The 26,487-nt window shown below is 38.6% G+C and overlaps 1 pseudogene; it reads right to left on the bottom strand.

The window, feature by feature from the left end:
• Nucleotides 1-13,593: 13,593 nt before the first annotated feature.
• Nucleotides 13,594-13,941, bottom strand: LOC104850478 (annotated as a pseudogene).
• Between the last annotated feature and the right edge of the window lie 12,546 nt (nt 13,942-26,487).

Below are 26,487 nucleotides of genomic sequence, written 5' to 3'. Positions count from 1 at the left end.
CAGAGAGGGAGATGCATGATGCTGTGAGAATAAAGCTAAAGGGGTAGTAGAGATCCCAGGATGTTGGAGATACTTGGATAGTGGAACATCTGTTGAGGTAAGCTATATGCACAGAGCACAGTCAATCCAAGGAAGAGATCATGTAGGCTACAATTAGCAAGGCACTAGGGGTGGGGTAGCCCAAGCCCTTTGGAGCTCACATGCTCACATGTCACTACAGACTTCCCTTGGTTTGCCTTCCTAGGTCTGATTCTCCTGGGTCTTGTTTGGTCTGATTCTTTTCTATTCCCCTAATCTACCTTCCTGGAATGGATTTTGTATGTGTGTGTGTGTGTGTGTGTGTGTGTGTGTGTGTGTGTGTATGTATGTGTGTGTGTACTGGGGAATGCTTACTCCATGCCCTTGTATGTTAGACGTATTTAAATTTCCTTTTGAATTTTACAGGACTCACACCTGGGAGTTTGCTTTGGACTTAGAATTTTTAGCAATGCTAGAATTGTCAAGATTTTGATGACTCGTGGAGATGGACTAAATGCATTTTGCATAATGAGATGAACATGAGTCTTTTGAGGACTAGGGATAGAATGTTATGCTCTAGATCTAAAATGTCCTCCAAGGTCTCATGTGTTCAGAAACGGGGATTCCAGAAGGTCAGTGGATCATGATGGGGGCTATATTCATTAGTAGATTAATACATTGATGGGTGCCTAGCTAAATGTGCTACTAGGGGATGGGGCTGTTTGGAAGAGGTGGATCACTAGGCTTGTGAACTCCAAGGTTATATACTTGTCCCAGGCTCTTCCATTTTCTGTTGTGTGGCTGCATGGGTTAAGCAGCATTCCTCTGTCATGCAGTTCAGCCTTGGAGCCAACCAATTATGGACTGAACTCTCTGATATTGTGGGCCAAAACAATTTCTCCTCATTAAATTGTAGATGTCAGGTATTTCATCCCAGTTAATACAGTGACCAGTTAATTATATTTTAATTTTAATTTTTAGAATAATGCAAAGATATTATGACCTCATTAAAACATCAGTTGATTTTGATGCTTAAATTGTTGTGTCTTCAATTAGTTGAGAGCCATTTTAAGTTGCATTTTGAGTCCTTTTTATACAATTCCACCAGATTTTTGGGGTATTAACAATTGAACTCAATAATAGGCAGACCCTTTTTTATATTTATTTTGAGACAGGGTCTTGCTAAGTTTCTTGAACTGATTTATGATCTTTCTGCCTCAGCCTCTCAAGTAGTTTGGATTATAGTTTTGCACAATGACACCCATCTTCTAGAAGACTTTGATAACTTCTTTGGCTTAATGAACTGAAAAAATATTGAATATTTATTGTCTTAGACCCACAATCATAATTTATTGTAGTACCGTACCATGTTCTGGTGGGAGATTCCATATGAGGGCAGTCCAAGGAATAATGGTGCTTACTAGTATTAAATTGATAATCTTTTATAGATTTTTCTGTCTAGGTCTAGTAGGTAGGAGTAGAGGATACATATTTTTAAAAAAGGATATATCACTAATTTATAATGTTATTTCTAACTAAAGTTATTATCACAAGGTTTTTAATTTCTCTGATTCTACACTTGTATCTCTAGTCTCTCACAACACTTTTAATTCCAGTGCTATCAACATAATTATCCACTTGTGTTATCCTACACACACACACATGTGCAATTTAGAATAATGATATTAATATTGCCACCAAAAAATAAATGCCAAATATCAATAAGATTTCTTTTCATTTGTTTTTTATTATTAGAATATATTCTTTTAGGGATGTATAATCAAATCCCTGTATTTTCAAGTCACTTGAAATAACTTTTTTCTGTGAAGTTACATACAAAAAAAAAGCATAGTGAAGTTTGTTTCAGTTTGTTTCCAATTCTTAAGAATATTTTATTTTTTGATAATGCTATTTAACAGTATTCGGAAACATTTCATGATTCTAAAGGTAGCATAACAATATTGCAGCTAATCCTTGTTCCTTCTTTGCAGTTGGTAGGAATCCACTATGAGTTTCCACTGTCACTATTAATCTTAATAACATAATGAAAAGCCTTTGTGAATACACCTCTTTGGGGGGGCAAAGGTGTCATGGTGCAATTGTGTCACAGTCTTTGACATGAGCTTGCTGGTCAAAATGGTAAAAGCTTATGTAATTTTGTTAGATGATGCTTAATTCTGTTCTCTAGGGTTTGTTCCTTTTGGCATTCCACAAGCAATGTATGGGAATTATTTCCCTAAAATATCATCAATGGGATATACAGTATTACTAAATTTTTAGACTCTTGACAGTTTGATAGGTGAGAATGATATCTGTTGTTTTAATCTGCTGCTTGCTTATTACGAATGATGTTGAAATCTTTTAGAGCACATTTCGGGGATATTTACATTCTTTTTTCTGTGAAGTCCATGTTCATGTTTCTTGTTCATCTTCCTACAGGTTATTGGAACTTTTCTTCGTGATAATAGACAATCTTTCTATTTTAAGGACAACAAACATTTTCTTTTATATAAATTGCAATCCCATTTTTTCCATTTTTTATTTGTTTCTTCCACTTTCCTTACAGCCACGAGGAATGATGAAAATCCATGGTAAAAGTCTGAATGAAATAATTACCTCAGTAAGAGTCACGTTCCATTATTCTCCTTCAAAGTGCTCCCTCTGCACACTTACCCATCATTCCTGCCATTTTCTGAGGCGGCTTTGCAAGTCCCTTTCCTGAGTGTCTGTTGGAGACGGGATGCGATGTACAATGAATGCTGCTTCTGAGTGCTATCCAGTGGAGAAGGGCACACTAATAAAAACACGATGTTACGTCCTCCTCTGCCTTACTCTCTGGATCTGGTGTTGTGTGACTTCTGGTTCTTCCCTAAAGTCAAAATGACCACGAAAAGTGAACATTTTGAATCATTTCAGGACATCACGCCAATGACTGCGTGACTAAAGACATTCGTTAAAGAGAACTGCTTCAAAGGTAGCAAGAATGATGGCATAAGTGTGTTTTAAACTAGGGACAATATTGTGAGGAGGATTGATGGCAATGTATGGGCCTTTTACTGTAATAATATTTTTAAAAAATTAAATACATACCGTGTGCCTTGATCACATCTTGTATTACTCTTCTTATTGCTTCTCATTTAAGTCTGCCCTCTTCCAAGTTATAGAGAATTTACCATACTTTCTTCTAGTATTTGCATAATTTTAATTATTACATTTAAATATCTTACCCACTAGCATTTTTCCTGGTGTATTGTTTGAGAATAATTGTTTTATCTTTTTAAAAATATGAATAAGTGCTTTTTTCTCCCCCACTGATTTGTAATGCTTGTTAAATTTACTAAGTGTCCCTATGCAGTTGGTTGTATTGTGCTTTGCTGATGTTCCTGCCAGCCCACTTATCCATACCACATGGCCTTCCTTTCGTAGGGTTTATTTCTGACTGTTAGCAGGGCTGGCTACCCCTTATGCCTTACTGGTCTTCGTTCTCAGAGATATCTGCTATTAATAGTTATTATGATTTTTATAACAAAGTTTGTAATTAGCTTGTCTAGCTCCAGAAAGAGAAAAAAATGTTAATATTATTGGGATCACACTGCATTTATAATTTAACATAGTGATAATAGGCTTTTGGGGGGGCATTGAATGTTTCTACTCAAGAATATCGGATATCTTTTTATTGGTACAAGTTAACTTTTGGAATCTTCAGGAATGTTTCATACTGTTTTGTTCAGTAGATGGTGAACATTTATTAATGTTTTGCCTAGGTTATTTATTTGTATCATAAATGGAAGGGTTTTTCTTCGGCTATTTTTTCTCACTGATTTTTTTTTGTGTGTAAATGTGATTGATCCTAAAACATAAAATGGTATTCTAGGCTTTTCATCTCTCTCTTTTCTTTTTCAGTTATTATATTTCTCTGTTGCACACAGTGTGCTCCAGCAAAATATCTATCACAGTAACCTCCCCCAGTGGCCTATGTTTTCTTAAAACTGCAACGTTTTAGATATATTCTCGCCTGCCTCGGTTTCCCCTTCCCCTTCTCTTTCATATTCAATCCTGTAAACCCTTGTCTTCCTTTTATGTCCCCCGTCCACCAGTGAAGGTCACTGATGTGCTGCACAGTTTAAATTCATTTTCTGTTACCTTTGTGAATATATTTTCTGTTACTAAGTCATGCCTCTGAGACAGTGAAAAGGATTATGTTTCACACTTATTTTTCCTGTTATCCAATGCTTTGCGCATACTCTGTGCTTAATAAAATTTACCCACCTATTTTCACCAAATGCTTTAATTTGTTTCTGATTATTATCACAAGCTCTTCTTTAGAAGAGTTTGACACATTCTTATTCTGGTGATCTGATATGAATGATGACCTTAGAAGCTGAGCCAGAAAAATCTTATTCCATCGTCAATAGACAAGATTAAAGACACTTTTTCACAAAAGGCCAGACATTAGCTAAGGCTTGAAGTCAGCTTACTCTACTGAGCTCTTCAAATTCTTCTGTTAAAGGGATACTCTGAATTTTTCCTAAATGGCTACAAGAACCTCCTGAGGTGGAGCCCCTTCTCAATCTTGAAGAGTCAATGCAGTTTGAGAAGATGGAGAGTTTGGAGTCACTGTACTGTCATTGATCTGTAATAACACAGGCCTAGAAATTTCTTCCAAACTGCATTATAAATAAGCCACAAAATCTGAATGATGTTAGTGCTTTCACTCGGCCTTTTTTTAAGATCCTTGATTAATAACTAGATAATAGTAGCACAACTTAACTAATGTATCTACTTTGAGGCCACAAATAGACTTTGAGAAAGCAAAGAGAAAGGGTATACTGAAATTCTTCCTGGCAATGCTCAGTATCATGAGTTTCCACACCGTTGTGTCCATACCTCTGCCTTTAGGGAGAGGCATTGTGACTGTGTTAATAGAAACAGGGGCTAAAGCTCAGCTTCTTTCTTTTCCCTTTCATTACTATTAATTGGGTGTGTCAATTTCTAAGGCTTCCTAAATCTTACTCTCCCACTGGGAGAGAATGTGAGGTACATATTGCAGACTATTTTGTAAATTGGACATGAAATATGCCATGTAATGCCACCATCAAGTTGTCATTAATTATAATCAAGACTTAGGTCAGCTGTCAGTACTGAAAAGTGGAGGAGTCCACTGGGCAAAATGACGATCCCTTGGTGAGCTTTCAAATGCACTGATTTCGCTGATGTGATACTGAAGCTAGCCAAAGTGCAAAATCAAGGTCATAAATGTTAGAACAGAATGATGCCTGCAGGCTGGATGTAAAAGAATGCTGTTTAGAAAAAAAATAATCTGGAACGAATTTGTTTAAAAGCTCGAGGCCATTGTGATGAGGGCTTCAGAATCCTTTCTGTTGCTTCTGGCCCCGGAGAACCGGAAGGGGATTCACATGTACTCACATCTGACAGGAGAAAGCAGAACTCAGCAGAAGCTTCAGAGGAGCTCACGGTGCTGTAACAGCGATCAGTCTGCTTTGGATTGTTTCTTAAAAACGGTTTTGTGCCTGGGGTATTTCAAGTGCTTAGTAGGTGTTTATTTATTATTATTATTCTATTTGGTCACCATAGACATAAGGAGGAAATGTGTAGCTTTGCTCCCACAAATAGCATAAGGTGTGCATAGCTATCTATACCTTAGTAGGTGAAGAGTATCATCAAGTCTATTGTTTTCTACAGAAAAATAGTTGGAGCCTTTTGGAACTTACCTAGTTTTAGACCTGAAAGAAGACTTGATTCTGCTGTAGACTTTGTTCTCTAACCATTGCCTCCAGGCAGTCACTACACAGCCGTGGTAGAACATTCATTCCCTGGACCTTTTTATAGAATCCATGGAATTAAATATTCTCTCAGTCAAAGCAGATGATTGCAAGTACAGAAGAGGCTTCAACTCTTCTCCAGACTTTACGTACACGCATTTTCATAATTTTCATATACTGTGTTAGTTCTCTTCCTCTTCCTCCTCTTCTTTTCCTCCTCCTTTTTTCCAGCTGGCTTACTTGCTATTGAGGGCTTCAATGAACCAAATCCTTCTTCCTCCTGGGAGACTCTAAGCCTCCTCAGTAAAGCTTTATCTTTTGTTCTGTGGGGCCTAACCACAGGATATAAGTCTTTAGATTTCCTGAGGGGGAAAAGGAGGGAAAGTACATGCCAATCACTATTGTGACAGTTTAGTGCAGAGCTTTTCCTTGTTCCTCGTTAAGGCTCAACAATTTAGATCATCTTTAAAGGCAGTTTTGCTAGCAGAGTAAACACAGAAGATCATAATCGCAGGTGTCATCTGTTGGAAGCTCAGTTATACATCTGGTATGGTGGGCAGTATTTAAAATACACCATCTCATATAAAATATAAACCAACCCTGAAGCTCAGAAAGGTTAAGTTACTTTGTCAGCATCAGACAGCCAAGGAGTTACCAGGGTTCACAGCTATATTTGTATATCATTTTTCAGAATTATACCTTATGTTATTGATAATATCAATAATAAAACCCCCAGGAATTTTGGGCTATGATGTTGGTTACACTTCCTGATGTTGCACAGTGAATAAAAAGTGCCTGAAGATTAAAAACTAAATGAACATATAAGGAGACAAGAACTGAGATTATTTAGAGGCTGTGGATGCTACTTTGGTCATTTAATGATTTTGATATGGGGAAGGAGATGTAACTCGAGATCTGAAACTCAAGTTCGTGTTCTCTAAAATAGAAGAATGAATTGTAGGAACAACAGAGGTTAAGAGTAGGAGAATTTATTGAGAGAAAGATTGCTTTTGTCTTAGAGAGACAGAGGGGGACCAGAAAGAGGGTTTCCTGCACATCCTACTTTTCAAAGATGTTTTATACATACAGCAAAGCCATGTGGTGAGGTGGGTACAAAGTGGGACAAAACTATAAGACCCGATGGTAATTTACAAGGTGGGCGTGATGTGGGAAAATAAGATTACAAGTACAGTCACCCAGGTCATATTGATTAAATGCGGATCAAATGGAAAAATGAGTCACATACAAGGCATTTCCCATTTAGAATATCAATCACTGCTATCTCTAGGGGAAGCAGTGCCTCTTCTTTTTACAGTGGTAACCGGTGAATGTGCCTCAGTTGTTCTTCATGTTGGCTTCTTGCTGTGTTGTCTCCTGGAGGGCTGACACTTTGAGGACTGGGTCCTTGAGGGCTGCTGCCTTGGGAGAGGCTGTTTAATTGCCTACAAGATATCTAATTAACTTATCTATAATAATTTTATTTTCACTATGTTATGTAGCCATAAATGTTCAAAATTTAAATGTTTTTCTGTGCTAGGGATGCTATTTCTGCTCTTTGCAGTGGAAGTGACTCAATGTCATTAAGGAGCAATTACCATTAGCTTTTGCAGCATTGTATTCCATAGGGTTTCACAGGAATTGTCATATTGATATACAATGGGGTTTTGGTTTTTAGTTTATTTTCAAGGAAAAAGTGTGTGCTCTGGTTGTCTTCTACAACTATAAAGTTTTCAAATCACTTGATAAAGCAAAGTAAAATATGCATATGAGGATATTTTGTGACTTTCTCTAATGACACCCTCAAAACACATTTTTCTTAAGAACTTGCTGCTGTTTGTCCCATAAGTATAATGTGTTTAATGGAATAAATCAGCATGAAATTCTACAAGATTGTGAATTGTTCTTGAGAACTAAATTATGACACAGAACTTGGAAGGTGAGTGTCAACCCAAAGTTAATACTCCTAGAACAAAAAAGGCAAAATTTTGTCCCCACTAAAGTGAAAGCCAAATACTCTCCATGTTGTTTGTGAGACTAGATAAAAATACATTTGCTCTATCAATAATTAAAAACTAAATGTCAATAATCTCAGGAGACTAATCTGGGAAGCAGCTGTACAAGCATTATCACTCATTCCGTCAATATTCTGTCTGAACTGCTAGAAATCATCACATGTGCTACTTTCAGTTGTTTTATGATGGCATCGTATCTCCCCTATGGGTATATTATCCCTTTGGATTATATTTTGATAGAGATAAGAGTAATAATGTCAATGTTTTCATTTGGTTCTTGAAACCATAGTAATTCTTCATCCCTATGTTTGGATTCACTTGATTATTTTTCAAGTTGGAGTCAGTACAGGGATGCTACAAATTATATAGAATATTCTAACTGCACACTTATGAAATGAGGCATTAAACATTGAATGAGGGGACATAGATAAAAGTCTATTTAGGTAAAATATAAAGGGAAAGTAATCTATAGCTGTCATCATTACCTACGTAGTCAAATACATTACTTTATCAAACCTTTGTGGCTGGGGATTTAGCTTAGTGGTACTGCGGCCTGCCTCATAAACACAAGGTCCCAAGTTCGATCCCTGACACCAAAACAAACAAACAAAAAACCCCAAGGTGATGATACTTAATAGCTGGGCATGGTGGCACACACCTGTAATGCCAGCACTCGGGAGGCTGAGGCAGGAGGATGGCTGTGAGTTCGAGACCAGCCTGGACTACATAGTGAGTTCCAGATCAGTCTCAACTACATAGTGAGACCCTGTCTCACCCCACCAAAACCTTTGTGAAAATTAAAGATACTGGATGAAAAGGGATTTAAAAATAAATTTCTTCTTCCAGTACATTATGGATTCTTGGGTTAGGAATCAAAACTCATTTTTTTCTTGTGTTTTTAAACACATCTGGCATATAGCTTGACTATATACAGAACAGAACAATTAGGAAACATATTTTGCTAAGTGGAATAAATTTTACATTGTGCATTCAGGTCCCTCCTAGCAGTCGAAAGTAGTTAACATGGTGGTAGAACAAAAGGAGCTGGATGATCTTGAGAAATATTTCATTCTAGAACTTGAGGTTAGGTTATTGGGAAAATTCACATCTATTTGGATTGCAGAGACCTCTGACTTTAGTTTTTGTGGTGGAGGTTATTATTTTAATGAATTGCAGAAGAGGTCCATATTCTACTAGAACATTCCATAGTACAAAAGACCATCCAGGCTGTGAGAGATTTTATTGGTTACTAAACACAATATTCTTTTTGTAAAGTAAAGAAGCCAGGGACCGTGGCATCAAAGTACTTAATGGAAAAATTGAGGTCCAACTTGCCCAAGATGACAGAGCTGCTAAAGGAACAATATTTCCCAACAGCATGACTTTGAAATATCAAGTAATGCACTCAAATCTTAGTTTCTTCATTGGCTGGGTTTTTTCAAGGAACTAAGGAATATAAATTGTTCTTTAGCATCAAAATGAATGCCTCACCTTGTGTGTGTACCTTTCTAATTAATTACACGATGCTGATATTGCTGGTCTAGAAAGCACACTTTGACTAATAGGATCTTAACACTCATCTCTCACATTGGCAATGCAATTTAAAATACCAGTGACCAGCCTTTATGTTGCTTGAATTAAACCCTAAATAATTCAGAATCCCATCCCTAAATATACACTCATAAATCCTGTAGTTACAAATCACGGACATTTAATGTGTATAATCAAAATGTTTGCGTAAAATAAGTAAACAACAACAAAAATTTAAAATGCCTCACAGGCCAGGCATAGTGGTACATTCCAGTATTCCCACCACTCAGAGGGGAAGAGGGACCTGAGGCAGGAGAATTGCCATGAATTTGAGGCCAACCTGAGCTACATAGTGAGTTCAAGGTAGCCTGAACTCCATATTAAGACCCTGTGTCCAAAAAGCCAAATAAATAAATACCCCCTTCCAAATGCCTGACATTGCAAATGACAAATTATAAAGTTACTGATGGTAAATTTCTGTGGAAGATTCCTCTATACTCAGAATTATCAAGAAGAGTTTTCTGCTTTGTAAAAATTTGGTTGCATTCTTATTTTATAACATCATTTCATTAGCATTCCTTTCTGCTCTTGATGTTCTTCTTTCCAATCTAAGAATATCTTTGAAAGATTATTACTTTCTTTTTATTTAATCTTGAGCTCTCTGTTAAAATTCGTTTGGGTACTGCCTAGGTCTCACTATTGACAGTTTCCATTTGCACATAGCTGTTTCCCTCATTTCTTTGCCCAAGGGTATCTTTGAGATCGTACCTTCCCTTCACTACAGGGAAAATTTCTGAAGAATTAAAGTTCCAGGAATGACTCTCCAGCTAGTGAGGATCAGGAGTTGGTACCTTAGCTCCCTCACCTTTTCCTTGTGATAGAGCAATACTAGATAATAAGACAGGTCCTTGCCTTGCTTCCATCCCCCCCCCCCGCCCCACAGCATGCTTTGTTTCAGACAGTTTGTGCTGCTGGCAGCTCTCATGACCAATGTATCAAAATGTTTTGTAACTGTTTGAACTTTGTGCCCTCTGAGCAATGTTGTTTAGCTCTGCCCCTTCGGAATGTTCCATTAGCTCCTCCCCTCTCAAGAATGTTCCGTTAGCTCCGCCCCTTTCAGGAATATTCTGTAACTCTGCTCCCTTGCTTCTGTGAGCATACTCACCCACTATGCCTTTCAGGAATGTTCTGTAACTCAGCTCCTTTGCTTCAGTAAGCATGCTCACCTACCAAGTTCCCTATATAAGGTGGCACTCATTTGCAGTAAGACGCTCAGACTTCAAGAGTATGAACTCCTCTGATCCCTCTGGCATAATAAAGATTTTTCTCCACCTTTTTCAAGTGACCATTGGATTCTTGAGTCTTCAAATTGCAGTAGCTGCAACACTGTAACACTTGGCTGTGCCTCAGAGCTGTAACATTAGGTTATAGCACCAAGCTTGTCTACTTTGTCACAACAATTGGACAATTCTGATATGTGCTTCACTTTCTTTCAGAAGGTCCTTATTTGAGTTCTACCCAAACATATTCATGTAATGCACACATTCACTTTTCTCTTATTAATAAGCTCCTTTTCTATCTTTCATACTTTCTAGGACCACCTTTCAATTACACATCTTTTACCTAAATCTTTTCTCAGTGTCTGCTCTTAAGAGTAACCATCCCTAAACATCAATCCTGCTTGATCATCCTTTAACTCCACTAGAGGTGATCAGTCTCTTCTATAACAAAAGCATTTTACCTATTTCATCTCAGAAGATCACTTTAATCTCTAAATTCAGAAGGTATTATATTCTTACCTGATGCTACAGTGTTTCAGAACAGATTTGAAAGAATTCTAAGAACTGGCATCCATAGGACTTGGTAACATCCTTCCTGACTTTTCACAGTTTTTCCAGGATTACTGAGGTTTTGTCTATAGAACCAAACCCTTGACTTAGGAATTAGAAGCTACTTAAAGTTCTAGAATGATAGAGTATTATTTACAATGATATCAAGTGAGACGGTGTGACTTAGTAGAGTGCACTGTGGCTAACTGGGCTTTTTCTCTGAGGAAACTGAAAGTAGTAGAGGATCAATGGCTTTATTCGAGTCAAGCATCTTGGGTGGGTGTGCAGAGGAGGAATAAGACGTCTGTTATATTCTTCTGGTACCTTGCTCTGCACAGGGCTCTGTGTCATTGGAAGAATACAATAGAGTTGATCTTTAGCTCTGATTTTTTAAATTTTTGCATTGTTTTTACCAGAGCATTGATGGTTGTGAGATATTTCTCTTTGATCTTTTGCTATTATTAACTTAAAATCATTTTTACTGAGCATTTCTTCAAAGTGCTACATATACTCTGCACTGATTTCCTAATAATAACATGTAACACTGCCATTACTTTGTGCTCTTTTAGTTTTTCAAGAGACTACATTCTTTCAACCATATAATTACCAGGAAATAAAACTGAATAGTTATTCTCCTCATTTACAGGTATGAAGCCTGAAGAACAGAGAGTACATTTTTTTAAAAATGCTTACTCTAAATCTGGGGACTCTGAAGAGGTTGTTCTGACAAGTCATTTTGCCTGGTGTGTCTTTGATGTCTGTTCTTAAGGGTAAGCTTGTATAGGATGGCATGCAGAGTATAAGGGATCTGGAGTCAGGCTTTCTGAGTTGGAATTCAGATTCTACCACTTGTCTTGGGCAAATTACTTAGCTTACCTGTGATTATGTTTTCTCACCTGGAGATTAAATGAGAATTAAATGTGTTATACAATTTTAAATATTCCAAATGAACCCACTATCATTCTATCTAGTCATTCAAGAAGCAGTATCTGGAAAGGTTAAAATCTTACTGCCCATGGGGATTTAGCTCAGTGGTGCTGTCATCTGCCTTGCAAGCACAAAGTCCCGAGGTTAATCCCCAGTATAAACAACAACAACAACAACAAAACCCAAACAAACAAAACTTACTGCCCAAATGTAAAAGCAAGAGATTTAAAAAAAAATTTGTACTGGTACATTTTAGATATACAATATAATGACATTCACCATTGCAGATTTGTACCATAATAAATCTTGACTCTTATTTTTCCCCATATCCTGCCTTCCCTTCAACCCTTCCCTATTTAGCAAGTCTTTATTTCCATTTTTTAATTTTCTAATGTTAATTTTACCCCCCTTTCCTTTCCATTACCCCTCCCACTTCCCCTTCTACTTTGCACCTTTTCTTCCTATTTCACATTATCTATTATACATATCCATCTTTATTTACACTTTCAGTTTCTCATACCAGATAAACTCTTCAGTATTTATATGTGTGTGTCCTATTTATTTCATTTAAGAGTATGGCCTAAATGTGCATGCATTAAGCTATAATTGCCTCTCGTTTATCATTCTTTATGGCTGAGGAGTACACCATTTTATTTTAAAAAACACACATCATTACCTATGGGCAACTGGGTTGTTTCCATGTTTTAGCTTTTACAAACTATGCTGCTATGAACATGGGTTCACATTCATCACTGTGGTATGATTCTTTTAATTCTTTTGGGAAGATACTCAGCAAGGGAATAACGTCAAATAGGACCTCTAATCCTAATTCTCTGAGGCTTCTCCATACTGATTTCCATAGTGGTTTCACCAGTCTACACTCCAACCAACAGTAGAGAAGCTTTTTCCCCCCACAGCCCCTCCAGCATTTATCATTGGTTGATTTCATGACAGCAGCCCTTCTTTCTGGGGTGAGGTGGAATCTCAGCATTGTTTTCATTTGCATCTCTGTAATGATCAAAGATGTTGAACATTTTTTCATACATTTATTTGTTATTTCTACTTCTTTGAGAAATGTCTGTTCATTTCAGGTGCCCATTTTTGGATTGGGTCTCTAAATTTGGGATGTCTGAAATTTTAGTTTTTTTATATATTTTAGGTAGTAGACCTTTGTCTGAGGAACAGTTGGTAATTTTTTTTTCCCACGTTGTGGGTTTTCTTTTTATGTTGTTGGTGGTTTCTCTTGCTGTGCAGAAGCTTTTTAATAAGATGAGATCCCAGTTGTTGATTCCTTATGTTACTAGTTCATGTGTGACTTTTCCTATACCAGTGTCTTCAAGTGTTCTACCTAACCTCTCTTCCAAGCAGTTTAATGTTTCTGTTTTAATAGTTAGATCTTTAATCCATTTTAATTTTAATTCAGTGCATTATGAGAGATATAGGTCTAGTTTTTTTAAAGCCGTCCATCTTTTATTATGCAAAGAGCTTCATCTTTTATTTGGCCTTCTGACTTTGTGCTTATGCCTTCAACATTTTCACCACGATTTTCTGCTTTTCTATAAGGAAAAGCATGCTTGACCGTGTCTCAGAAACACTTGGCACACATGGAGCTGATGTGCTTCTTTACTTTAGACAATCTCATAAGAACTTTAGGCCACACAGCATGATCCCCTTGAAGCCTGCCCAGGCACACACCACAAGCAGATTTGGGGACCTTTCCAATCTTCTTGATATAAACAATGAGAAGTAAACAATTCTATTCCCTGGGGTTTGGGACAGACTGGTTTTGTTAGAGGCTGTGTTGTAGGAAAGAGTACAACCATGCACCAAGCGCTGGACCATTGTGAACACCTCTAGATACCATCCGCAGAAGAAACAAAAGGCAATATAGGTCCAGTTTTAAATCTTTGGCAAGTTGAAACCCAATTTTTTCCAGCACCATTTATTAAAGAGGCTGTCTTTTCTCCAGTGAGGGTGTTTGGTTCCTTTGTTGAAGATGAGGTGGCTGAGTGTGTCTGGAGTTGTTTCTGGATCTTCTATGTTCCACTAGTCCATGGATCTGTTTCTTTGCCAGTACCATTCTATTTTAAATCACAGTAGTTTTGTAGTATAGTTTCAAGTTGCAGACTGTGATATCCCCTGTACTGTCTTTGTTGCCTAGAATAAGTAAGAGATTTAAAATATTCTACATTATGATATAGAGTACTTTCTAAAGAACTGCAGACAAACTTTAGCTTTTCTTGTGAGTAGGTCAAATAGCAAAATCTATCTCATTTCTTTAAATTTCAAATTGTTTGTGTGCCAAATTCCTGTGTTAGCATGGAGAGCCTTTGTGCTATATGCACCAGCTTGACAAATTGCTGCTCATTTTCCAAGTTATTTGGCCAACCCATTTCCCATGGTGCGGACAAAGCCTCTATTGCCAGTCATCACCCAGCAGTGCTGCCATCATCTGCCATTTCAGAAAGCCTGGGAGTTTACACAGAACTGTGTACAATTGTTGTCAGAAATAAAAGAGAAAATAAATTCACACGTGAAAATGTCCCTTTATGTCAGCTTCCCTTTCTTTATTGAAAACAGAGCAGGCAGTTAGGATTAGAAGTGAGAAGACTGTCATTGTAAAATTTATGAGCCACATTTTGATAAATATGTGTACATTTCAAATGTCTTATTGATGAAAACAGAACTGAACTCACAGAAAGTAATTTGTATGGTTAGGTGTTTAATAGTAGGAAATCTATAGCAAAGATATAAAGCGCTCTGAGTGTAAATATCTTTTGGCTTTAGGGGTATTTTTTCGTTTACTTCATGTTGGTGAGTATGGATGGGAATCTTATAATTTGGCATCAAATTAGAGCATATTTCAATCTTTTTACCTTTTGAGGGTAATGTACTTTTCTTTGTGTCAGTTCAGGTGATTTTATTATGATGGAGAGCAGATTTGTTTTATTTTTATGAACCCTCTATAGTTTCATGAATTTGGATATTTTAAAAAGTCACATCTTTTATTAAACTGGCTTGGTGTTACTTTGTTGCATATTTTTTCCTTTAATATGATGAAATCCTTCTGCTTTAAGTTCTTTAACTGCTATTTATAGTCTCAATGGGAGATAAGGCCTTGGAGGCTTCAAGTTTCTCTTGTAATTATCTACAATTAAAAAACTGAGCTGTTGATCTCTTGAGATAGAACAATATTCAGAGTTGTTGTATATTACATTTTAATATTCATCTCATATGAACTGCTAAAAATCAGTCTTCAACTTGCAAATGCCTAGGATTTGAAGCACTGTTTATGAGAAATCTGTGTCATATCTGGCAGTTCTCTCTCATACAATAATGACAAATCATTATCAGTTGTGTTATTTTTTGCTTTCTTTAAAAGCAAAATTAAAATTGGTTGTTAGCAAACTTGAGTTTGGATTTCCCTTGCTTTGGCAACTTAACTTTGTGTATCCTTAAACTCTGTGTCTGAAATTTTAAAACTGGTGTTGGTAAAATGAACAAAGAGAGATTGGGTCAGCCCGGAATAATGTAAAGATTCCTTTTTTCATTTGCTTTCTGATCTTATTCATGGTAGACCCAGCCTAACTTTGCAGGCTAGAATGTCATGAGGTTGTTTGATGTTAGGAAAAGAGGATGAAAAGGTAAAATGTCTCTGGTGAGATGGGAACTGGAGATATTAAACTGTCTATGAAGGACACTTCTAGAGATTGCTCAGAGGTTCTCACTTGGACCCAAAAGACCCGGCAAAATTAGGAGAGGTTTGGAACGTGTCACTAACAGTTGTGTGGTGGGGAGAGGGGAGCAAATTGTGGGAAGGGGCAGAACTGAGGAAAACTGTGATCGTCAGGCAATATTCAAGACCAGGAAACACGGAACCCTGGCTCCAGACGACGAGGCGTGGGAAGGGTGGTAAGACTGACAATCTAGTTGCGGGAGGATGGTTCAGAGCAGCATGAGTTAAAAGCATGGGAAATGCAGCTACTGGAGATCTAGGAGGTTACCAAAAACTCAGCCCTGTGATATGAACATTGGTTCGACTTATGGAAAATATTAACCCTAAACTCTGCCAGCCTGAGGCTACAGTGTCTAAAAGCAGGCCTGTCTTTGACATTGCGAAAGAGGAGAAAGTGGAGTGATCAGAGCGATCAGTATTAGCTGCCACTTTCTGCAAGGCCTTATTAATACTTTTTATAAATTTCCACTAAGAAAAAAAGAAGAAAGATTTTAAAACTGAAAGAATCTGTTTTAGCTAGAATGAGAAAGATGTTTCCTTGGTTACAGATCTTTATATGTGGCAGAATTATGGTGAAAACACTTTAGGGAAAATTACTTGATTGCTGGGAGGTGTCAGAATTTTTCAACAAATGTTTGTTGAATAGGCATGGATTGAACGCCTGCTATGTGCACAGCTTCAAACTAAGTGCTCTGGGGGGATATGAAAAATTACCAGCCATCATTTCCCACCCCTAAGGAGTTCATTCTAGAGGTGAAGAGACAAAGCGTACAAAGCAGCAAATTAAATGATAAAGCAAGGTTTAAATATCCAAACAGAATGCCAGGGCACTGTGCAGCGATTCCCCCCTCCTGAGTTCTGGACCAATGGAGAATGTGCCTTGTAGAAGGCACAGAGGGCAATGGATTGCTTTCTTCCTAGTATATAAAGGCTAGATTGAAGTACACACAGCTTGGCACAGACCTAAGTGAGCTGCTGTGCAGTAAAGTCCAGAATTAGACTTATACTCTTAGCCACACAGTGCCTCTGTCCCCATGTAATTGAGAAGAATCAGTCTTTATGGAAGAGCTTGTTTCCAAAATGAAAGCGGAAGAGCTAAGTCTACCATTACAAGCTAATTCTTCCTTGTGTTACCTGGAAGTAAAGCAAATAAGGGCTTGAGAGGCATTGATATTTACTTTCCTTGTTATGGAAGGATTCATTAGTTGTGCGAAGGAAGCATTTTCCACCATCTGTCTCACAAATGCAAGGTCCTGAGTTCAATCCTCAGTACAAAAAAAAAAAAAAAAAAAAAAAAAAAACATCACACTGGCAAAGTGTCCTGGACTTCAGGTGCTAAAGAGCAGAGGGCATTCTGGCCCACAGTGTGCTGGGACACATGCACAAGTGCAAGGGTTTGAGCTGGCTATTCAGGGATGGTAACTTGGTGTGGGTATGGAGAAGACCTGCTGGTGGGGACAGTGTCGGAAAAGCTCTGAGGACGCCTGTGAGCACCACCTGAGGATGATGAGCACAGGCTCTGAAAGAAAAGGTCACAATAGGAAGAACCGTGACAGGGATGCTGCTGGGGGAAAACAATAAGAAGAGGAAAAATGAAAATGCGAATGTGAGGGCTGGATCTGAACTCTCTTCTCCTTTGGTACCTTGGTGTGTTGTTGGCCTCTCTGGACCAACCCCAGCTTCCTCTGCTGCAGAATGAGCAAGGGGAATAGCTATGCTTCTTCTCTGGCTCTGGGAAGCATGGCTGGCTCTGGGAAGCATGGTTAGTACTCCAGGAGGAGCTACCATCAGGCAGGGCCAGAAAGGTAACTACCAGAACACACGTGGGACTTCCCTGGAAGGTACGGCGATGTCGAGGCTTTGATTGGGGAGCAGAGGTTTCCGGGAAGGAGACTGTCTTGCTTCCCTGGACAGTGCTGATGGTGCCTCACATGGTAGCAGCCTTCATAGCACAACATGCAGAAGGAACAAGGAAGTTGGGAGGCTGGCCTAAGACTCTCTTGGAAGTGGCTATAGTGGCATGGACTGGTAATTTCAGTATTCTGGGAGGATGAGGAAGGAGGATTGCAAGTTTAAGCCCAGGGTGGGCAAGTTAGTGAGATCCTATTTCAAAAATAGGAAAAAGGGGGAGGAGAGGGGAGAGACTAAGAATATAGTTCAGTGCAAAGGCCCTGGGTTCAATCCCCAGTGCCACAGAAACAAAACAAACACTAAAGGTGTAGGGAAAAGGGTAGGAGAAAGGTAATAAGGGAAAGGAAACAAATAGGAGAAAATGGAAAAAATGGAAATAAAATGTTTGTACATGGGGAGGGGAGGAGGGGGTGAAGGGAGAGCAGGGCTAAAGGAAAGAAATGAGAACCAAGACCTGTCATGTAGAGGTACAAGATCCCAATAATGAATGGAACTGTACTGTATACCTAAAATGTACCAATAAACTCAATGAGGAAAAACAAAAACAATCTCTAAAAAAACCTGTTGTCCTTCAGTGACCAGATCCAGGTAAGAAGTGCCCAAAGTCAAGAACAGCTCATGCATTGTGGAAAGCTCCTGAGAGTACTGGTAAAGGCTGCCTTGTTATATAGATTCACCTTCCCCAGAGTTACCAATTAAGTTGTCTTATGAGCAGGGAGAATTTTCTTTTGCACCCTCACATTGTTCATTGAGATAACATTTATCACACCTCTTGGCCTTTCTAATAACATTTGGGACAAGGAATATTCAAGGTAGTAAATGACTTTCAACATCTTTCTGTATTCCCTGAATAATCAGTCTTTTATTATTTTTAATCCATGTTGGTGATATTTGTTACATGTTTCAAAGAAGTTGCCTTTTATATAAGCTTTTGAAAAGTATATGTATATCTCAAATGGCTTTCATCCTGAAGAAGGGGGAAATGAGGCTGAGGGTAAGGAAATCTGCCCACAAAACAGTTATCTTCAAATATAACACACTCAATACTGTAATGGTCACTGAACTTTTGATGTGAACTGTTGCCTAATTTAGCTCACCACAGACAAACAATTATTTTTTATCAGCTTAGAAAACATTCACTTATTCATTTGCTATGAAGTATTTATAAGTACTGAGCAGTAAGCTCCATGTTAGGTGTTGAGCATAATACAAAACATCCGGATTTTCTGCCTTCCTGGAGGAGGTTTCAAACAAGGATGAGATGTGTGGGAGAGACAAATGTGAGCAAATCTTGAGATATATAATTAAAGTCCATAAGACTTGCTACACAGAAAAAGTACAAGCTGCTTCAGTGACTTGTAATCCAAGCAACAGTCCATTCCAAGGTATAGGAAGGCAGATCTCTGTCTCCATGCGGTGGTCTCACTGTCTCTAGGGCATAACAGACGTTCTCTGTCCTGTTCCTTTCCTAGAACATCCCACTTCTCCTACTTGCACTCTGTGCACTCAGACTGTCCCTGTGACCTAGCTCTCGTGTTAATTCCTTGTTAGCCAGTAGGAAGTGGTTGCTTTTAGGCAGGGCTGAGGATGCTCCCTAATTCTACTTCCCAGTCAGTTCCCAGCGGTTCTTCTACACAAGAACCTTTTAATTTTTCAAAACTCTGTCAGTGCCTTCATTGCAGCATGACATGACTACAGCCGCACACTCTGCTTCTTCTGCGGCCTCACAGCCGGTCTACTCTGGCACTGACTGCTGCGTCGTTGTTTCCAAGAGTTGGGGCATGCTGAGCACTGTACTGCTGCAGAGCCATTCCCAGAACCCAGAAGCCTTGCGAGGTCCTGTCATTACCTGGCCAATCCCATGCAGGGCTCTCTGGATTTTAGGCGATGCTGTGCAAAGGTGCAATAGAAGTTGGGGCTGGATGCACAGGAACAACTGTAGTCCACTGTAGTCTGGAGACATTGGGGTGGAAGGATCTTCTGTTTTTTACAGACAAGGTCAGAAAGGAGCAAGTGGCTCAGAGGTGGAATGTTGGCCCTTTGTGTTTGGCTGGGTGTTTAGCCAAGTAGAAGGCGTGTCCAAGGCTGTGACAAGAAAGTGTGAGGTTCTGAGGTAAGGGTGGAAACAGTTACTGCAGAGCCCTGATGCTGGGCAAGCTAGCGTGAATTCATCAGGGTTAATAGGACACCTACTGTATCAGAAGATGTTGCTCTGAACAACACTGGGAAGAGGTAGAAAAACTTTGGTCCCCATGGCTGCATACGTATTTGAAGAGAAAACGGTAAGTTTTAATGAATGCTGCAGTTAGTACTCAAGATGGGGAGAATGAATAGAAAAGTTAGGAGGAAGAGGGCAGTGAAGAGTATTCCTTGGAGGAGGGTCCTGGAGTCTACCTTGGGGGAGGAGAGGATGCAGGTGACAGAATGCTGGAGGAGGCTGTTTCCTGGAGGACATCAGCCTAAGTGAAAACTTTGCTCCTCAAACCCTTAAGCAAAGAGTGACCTCTAGGCTTTCAGTGCCACTTGTTTGTACAATTACGTAGCATACTTATATTCAGTACAGCAGCGGTCTCTGCGCAGAGTGTACAGAACCCATGTAAGAGCTGCTCCATCTCCCAGGAGCATGGGCTTCCCTGGTGCTTGTGTGCAGTGGACATTGGGTAGGGCTGCAGGTGCAGCAGGGCAGTGCCGAAGAGGGGAGCACTGAAGGAAGTACTCCTCTTCTGGCTCCTTGTTCACTCTTTCTCAGTAAATCCTTTAACCTCATGGACATTTTGTTTGTTTTTATAGGATCTGTATGTAAAATGGGCTCTGAATGTAAAATAGGATCCATGATGTCTTTTGTATAAGAGTTTGAGAATTTCAAAGCCTCTCTGTCATGCAAACTGGATAGGGATGTGCATGATTGTTAGAAATGCAGACCCAGTACTTAGGATTAGCTAGACCATGATTTCTGGTTAAAATATGCATCTCAAAGAACAAGGATTAGGACTGGGGTTTAACTCAGTGGTTCCATTGCCTGCCTCACAAGCCCAAGGTCCTGAATTTAATCCCTGGTCCAAAAAAAAAGAGGAAGAATTAAAGTGTATATCTACTAAGGGTCATTTTAGAAGTCTACTTTGAATTATCTATAGGTTTAAGAACAAAACTGAGTTTCTTTTGAACTTCTAACAAATCTTTTCCATAATGTAGGTTAAACTTTACAGATAACTGGTTTGAATTTTTGTTGTGTTTTTTGTTGGAGATGAAAAATGAAAGAAAAAATTTGTGGAAAATAGTTAGAGGGGGGTGCTACAGAATATAGCTACGGAGGAAAGGAGGAGGATGATTTAAAAATACAAAAAAAGAAACAACCTGGATAAATGAAGTAAGTTATATGCCTGTAAGGAGTAGCAGAGAGATTTTGGACCAAGGCCAGGAGGTCTCTAGTCCTGTCCTGTTTCATGCCTTTGTTGCCGTATCTGTTTTTTGTTTGTTTGTTTGTTTGTTTTTTTAATGTCAAAGCATCTCTTACTTCTTGAGGATCTTTTTCAATTTTTTGTCAATAAAAATTAAAGCTTTTGCTAACTTACAAATTCATGATTTGAACCTTAAGGGAAAGATAACCTATAGTCATAAAGGAGAATATTATTATTTCTAACATAGAAAGCCTATGCCTTTGTGTCAGAGACTCTGAACTTCAGTCTGGCTTTGTCCAGCTTCTTCAGCAAGCTTCTGTTAGCAATTGGCATTCTGAGCAGCCTACATTTGCAGTGGATATAATTATACCTTACTGTGTGTAATCCATGGAAGAACCATGAATTAAGTGCCTCAGCTGCTTGCATGAAAAGTAGCCCACGTAAATACAAGGCAGCATGAACCTGTTGGGAAATTGCTGGGTTTAGAGAGATGCTGCTTCAAAATCTATTTGAAAATATGCAGGACAGAGGAGAGGGCATTCAAAATCGCATAAGTTATGAAGGAGAAAAAAGAACTAATGAAAAAGAAAGAGAAAGCATAAAGAGTGCTGTAAACATCATAAATGGTCATAATGTTTCATAGAGACAAGAATGTGAATATGAATATATTGCAGTCACATCAGCACATGACATTATTGACTTTCTTTTCCAAGGATACTTAAAAGTTTAAATGATAGAAATTCATAATGCATCTAGCATCTTCACTGTGGAATGGATTTTGCTGTCAGGCATCTTTTTTTAAATGAGTCTGTAGAAACTGTCCTTCCATTTTAATGAGCTCCTAGTCTGCAAGCCCATGAAAGAGGGTGCCAGCAAAAACTGGTAGCGTTAGAGCAGTTAAGTCTTCCTATCTGTCGGGAGGAGTTGTAAACATCGCTTTCCACTCAGTACCAACTTCCAAACAATTCTGAAGAGAGCATATGGCTCCCCTTCTTTGCATTGTATAAAAATAATTTAGTATATGTTATAAGAACAATAAACTAAAATGATATACTCTTTTTTTTTTTTTGGGTGTTTTTGAGATAGGGTCTCACTATGTAGTTGAGACTGACCTGGAACTCACTATGTAGCCCAGGCTTGCCTCGAACTCACAGTGATCCTCCTATTTCAGCCTCCCGAGTGCTGGGATTACAGGTATGCACCACCACACCCTGCTATAAACTCTTGAATGTAACTATTAAGTTATAAAGCCAAATTGTTAGACCCTGTCTCCAGATTCCATGCTCCTGATGTGCCTTTTGGCCTCTCTAGAAATAGTCATATACTTTGACCCAATTGCATAAATACAGACAAATAGCTGTTTTGTATCTTTATACAGAGAGGTAAAATCCAGGTTGTTATTTTAATGCTTCTGAGAGGAAGAATGTACGGAAGACTGATGTCTGTGATGTTCATGTAAGATAACCATTTAATATTACATCTGAAATTTCCATAAAAACCCTTGTTGAAGAACTTTCCTAAGCTACACAACTTGTAAACATTTATAAACAATTATTATTTGTAAAATAATTTATTTTCTCAAATCTGTTTCAGGATTCTTTGACTGTTTATCTAGCTGGGGTTTACACATATATATTTACTTTTGTATTTTCATTCACACCTCTGGAATAAGCAAAGCCTTGCTCCAGTGTTTGCCAACCACTTTTTTCCCTTAGTGTCTTGGTCTGTTCCTGTTAGAATAACAGAATGCCCAAGACTGGGTAATTTATAAAGGACAGAAATTTCTTTTTCACTCTTCTGAAGGCTGAGGGTCCAAGGTAAGGCTCCAGCAGGTTTGGAATCTGGTTAGGGTCCAGGTTTTGCTTCAAATGACACTTTATTGCAGTGGCCTCACACAGTGGAAAGCAGAAGGGCCAAGAGAGTTGTGCTAGCTCCCTCCAGCACTTTTCACAAAGTACTCAGTCCTATGTATGAGGGCTCTGTGCTCATGACTTACCCACCTCCTCTAGGCCCTGCTTCTTAATGCTATCACATTCGGGTGTAAGTTCTGACATAGGCCTTTTAGGGAAACATGTAGAAGATAGTACTGAGCTCCTGTGTCTCTGATATTGCTCACCCAACTCCTTAGGCTATAAGGATCTTCCTGCACCTTCTATGCATTTTAAAATTATAACCTCATGTTGAGTGTGGTGGTGCACACCTGTAATCCCAGCACTCAGGAAGCTGAGGCAGGAGGATCACTGAATTTCAGGCCAGCCTGGGCTGCATAGTGAGTTAGTTCAAGGCCAGTCTGAACTACATAGCAAGACCCTGTCTCAAATATATATATATATACCTCATATAAGATGCAAAATTGATGCATTCTGATATATAAGATGATCACCTTTCTTTCTCTCTTATCACTCAGAATAAATGTAGATCTTTTAGTCACTGGTCTATGGATGACTGATGAAGGGCTCCTTAATTTATTCAATGAAGGTATTTTCCCAATCTGTGAATTTATCAACTAAGTCAACAGTGCTGGTAAATGCTCTATCACTAACATATCGTGTCATCTGGTAACTGTTCCTTTCTCCTTCTGGAACTCCATTTTTTAAATCTATAAACACAGAAGATTTTGTAGAAAGGGCTATGGGTTTATAACTTTGCAACACTGTGTGATTTACAGTGATGGCTTACTAACCCATCCACCATCTTGAATAGGAAGTCCTCAAATTTCAGAGTAACTTCTATCCTTTATCTCACAAACATGATCTATCTTAACTATTTAATTAGCGTATATCACTAATACAGAGTAGTGATTTTTGTTTGGGGGATTGGTACGTGCATACAACATATCTTGATCATTTTCAATCCCTTTGCATCCCTCAACCCCTTTCTCAATTCCTACAGTCTGCTGTTTAGTTTCCTATTATTTTTTTTAGTATTGAGTATTGAACATAGAACCTTGTACCTGCCAGGCAAGCACTGTTCCGTTGATATACCTTTGCACATCCCCAGCCATACATGACTTTATTTGATCTTTGACATACATATGTAAACAGATGTACACATATCGATCTTGTTCTTACAGAGTAATAATGACATTGAACAGGTAACAGAAAAAGGAACACACTCTCTCTCTAGGCCAAGAGCTGCTCACTGATTCTCAAAGGCAGAAAGTTACATCTGGCTCAAGGAACAGTCATTAGCTTGTGATGTCTCCAAGTACATTTTTGGTTGCTCATCAAGTTTCAGGATCCAGGGTTTTTCTCTTCCCCAGGTCTGTCTCTTTTATCATCATCCACTCCCAGGATGTTAGAGAAGGGGCTTGGTGGGCAGGTGAGGTCAATACAGGGGCCAGGGATATGAAGGGAAGCTGTTGATGGCATTGGATGTGTTTATATCCCCAGGTTGCTGTGGAAACATGTACTGTTTAACTGCGTGCCTATCCTCTTTTCTGTGGAAAATTGAGGTGTTCCCAGATCAGCTCCAGGGCAAGGTTATTCCCTTCTTCTATGGATTAACATCTATTCTGGGTCTGCAGGTGACTAGCTGGTTTAGGTGCACCCCTGGCGAGACAGAGACCTAGCTTTCACTTTGTAAATCTTCCTGACACACTGTAAGATCTTTTGTTTCTTCTTTTATCAGCAGATATTTTTTAAACCATAAAATTTGCCTCTTTAAGTAATCTCATCTGCTTTCCCAGCCCTGAGGACCCAAATTGTGTCTGGGAATAGAAAATCTTTAGTAAACTAGCTGAGCCCTTGTGGGAGGAAAGCATGGATTTACCAAAACATGAATGGTAGCTTTTTATTTTTTGTCCTTCTTAAGAGTCAGGACATGCAACTCTGTGATAACAAAGTAAGTGCAGTCAGACAGCTAAGTAATAACTTTCTGATGAGATTATTCATTGGTATTGCACTTTTTAGGCACTTTTTAGGGCAGTGTTAACAATTACCATGCCTTGTTTCTGAAAACTGTTTATTCTGGCTTTTCAGAGACATAGCTATGGGCAGTTTGGGGTGATGGGCAAACTTTGGTCCAAGCCATATGGGGCAGAGCTTCCCTCCCGGCCTCTCACACTGACCTCACTGCTGTGCCTGGGTCTGCCCCGCTCTGAAGGCTCTCCGGGTTGACTTTGGAATGCGAACCCCAAAGCATTTGTTCCTGTTGATTTGTCCCTGACAGCAGACAGAGCCTTGTACTGCCCTCAGTCTTCCTCTTTATATCTTTTGAAGCACCACTTTTTCATGGTACTTTTCTTGTTTTTATAGTGTTCAGATTTGTATTTTTCTGTGTAGAGGGAAGTAATTTTCTCAACACTAATTGCTAATAAATATTGTAATAAATTTTCATGAAGGAGTTCTTGTTTAATAAGTGGACACATAGACAAAAAAGGAGTATGACACCAAGTTTATTTTAACTTTGTGCATTAGTGGAGTGAGCACAGGCTAGGTAGGGGGCTACCCAGCACTTATCAGTTCATTGAACAGTGACAATGTTTTAACAAAACTTGCATTTTATAGAAATATTGGAAAATTGCTGAGAAAAAGAGAGAGATTTTAATGCTTGCACAAGAGGGGTCCTCATAATAAAGACCACATATGCAGTTTATGAGAACACTTGTGTGGGAGAGTCAGGGTACTAAACATCACTAAAGTAAAGTGGCTAAATATAAATTTTCTCCACTTCCATTAACATTTGAAATGCTACTCAGTGGAAATTTACTTATATTTTTAGGAAAAAAGGCAAAGCTCTATTGATTGCTCTGTAACGTGTTCATGCATTCATCATTGGCATTTCAGGTCAGTTGGAGTTCTGAAGTCCAGCGATGCAAGCCATGTGTCAGTTTATTGGGTATGAATGATTTATTTTGTTATCTAAATTCCAAACCTCTAAGATGTTTGTTAGGATATGTCTGTTTTGGAAAATTGTAAGGACATGAACTGCAGGAAAATATTTTATGAATTATTTCAATCATACTTTTTTTGCAGAAATCAACTTTTTTTCAGAATTAAAAATGGATTTCATTTATTAGCTTTCCCCTAATAAGCTAATAAGGGAAAAGAAAAAAATATGAGAAAATGAAAAACTAGAAATGAAGTATTTGTAAAGGCAGATGTTAGGAGGGCAGGTGAAGGGAGGGCAGGGACAAGGGGAAAAAATGAGAACCAAGACCTGTCATGTAAAGGTACAAGATTTCAATAATGAATGTAACTGTACTGTATACTTAAAATGTACCAATAAACTCATGAGGAAAAAAATGGATTTAAGCCAGGTGTGGTGGTGCACACCTGTAATCCCAGCACTTGGGAGGCTGAGGCAAGAGGATTGCTGTGAATTTGAGACCAGCCTGGGCTA

The sequence above is a fragment of the Fukomys damarensis genome, unplaced genomic scaffold (assembly GCF_012274545.1).
Source record: "Fukomys damarensis isolate Sample0158 unplaced genomic scaffold, DMR_v1.0_HiC HiC_scaffold_2, whole genome shotgun sequence".
NCBI lineage: Eukaryota > Metazoa > Chordata > Mammalia > Rodentia > Bathyergidae > Fukomys > Fukomys damarensis.
The sequence above is the reverse complement of the archived record's forward strand: the minus strand, read 5'-3'. Positions and strand labels throughout refer to the sequence as shown.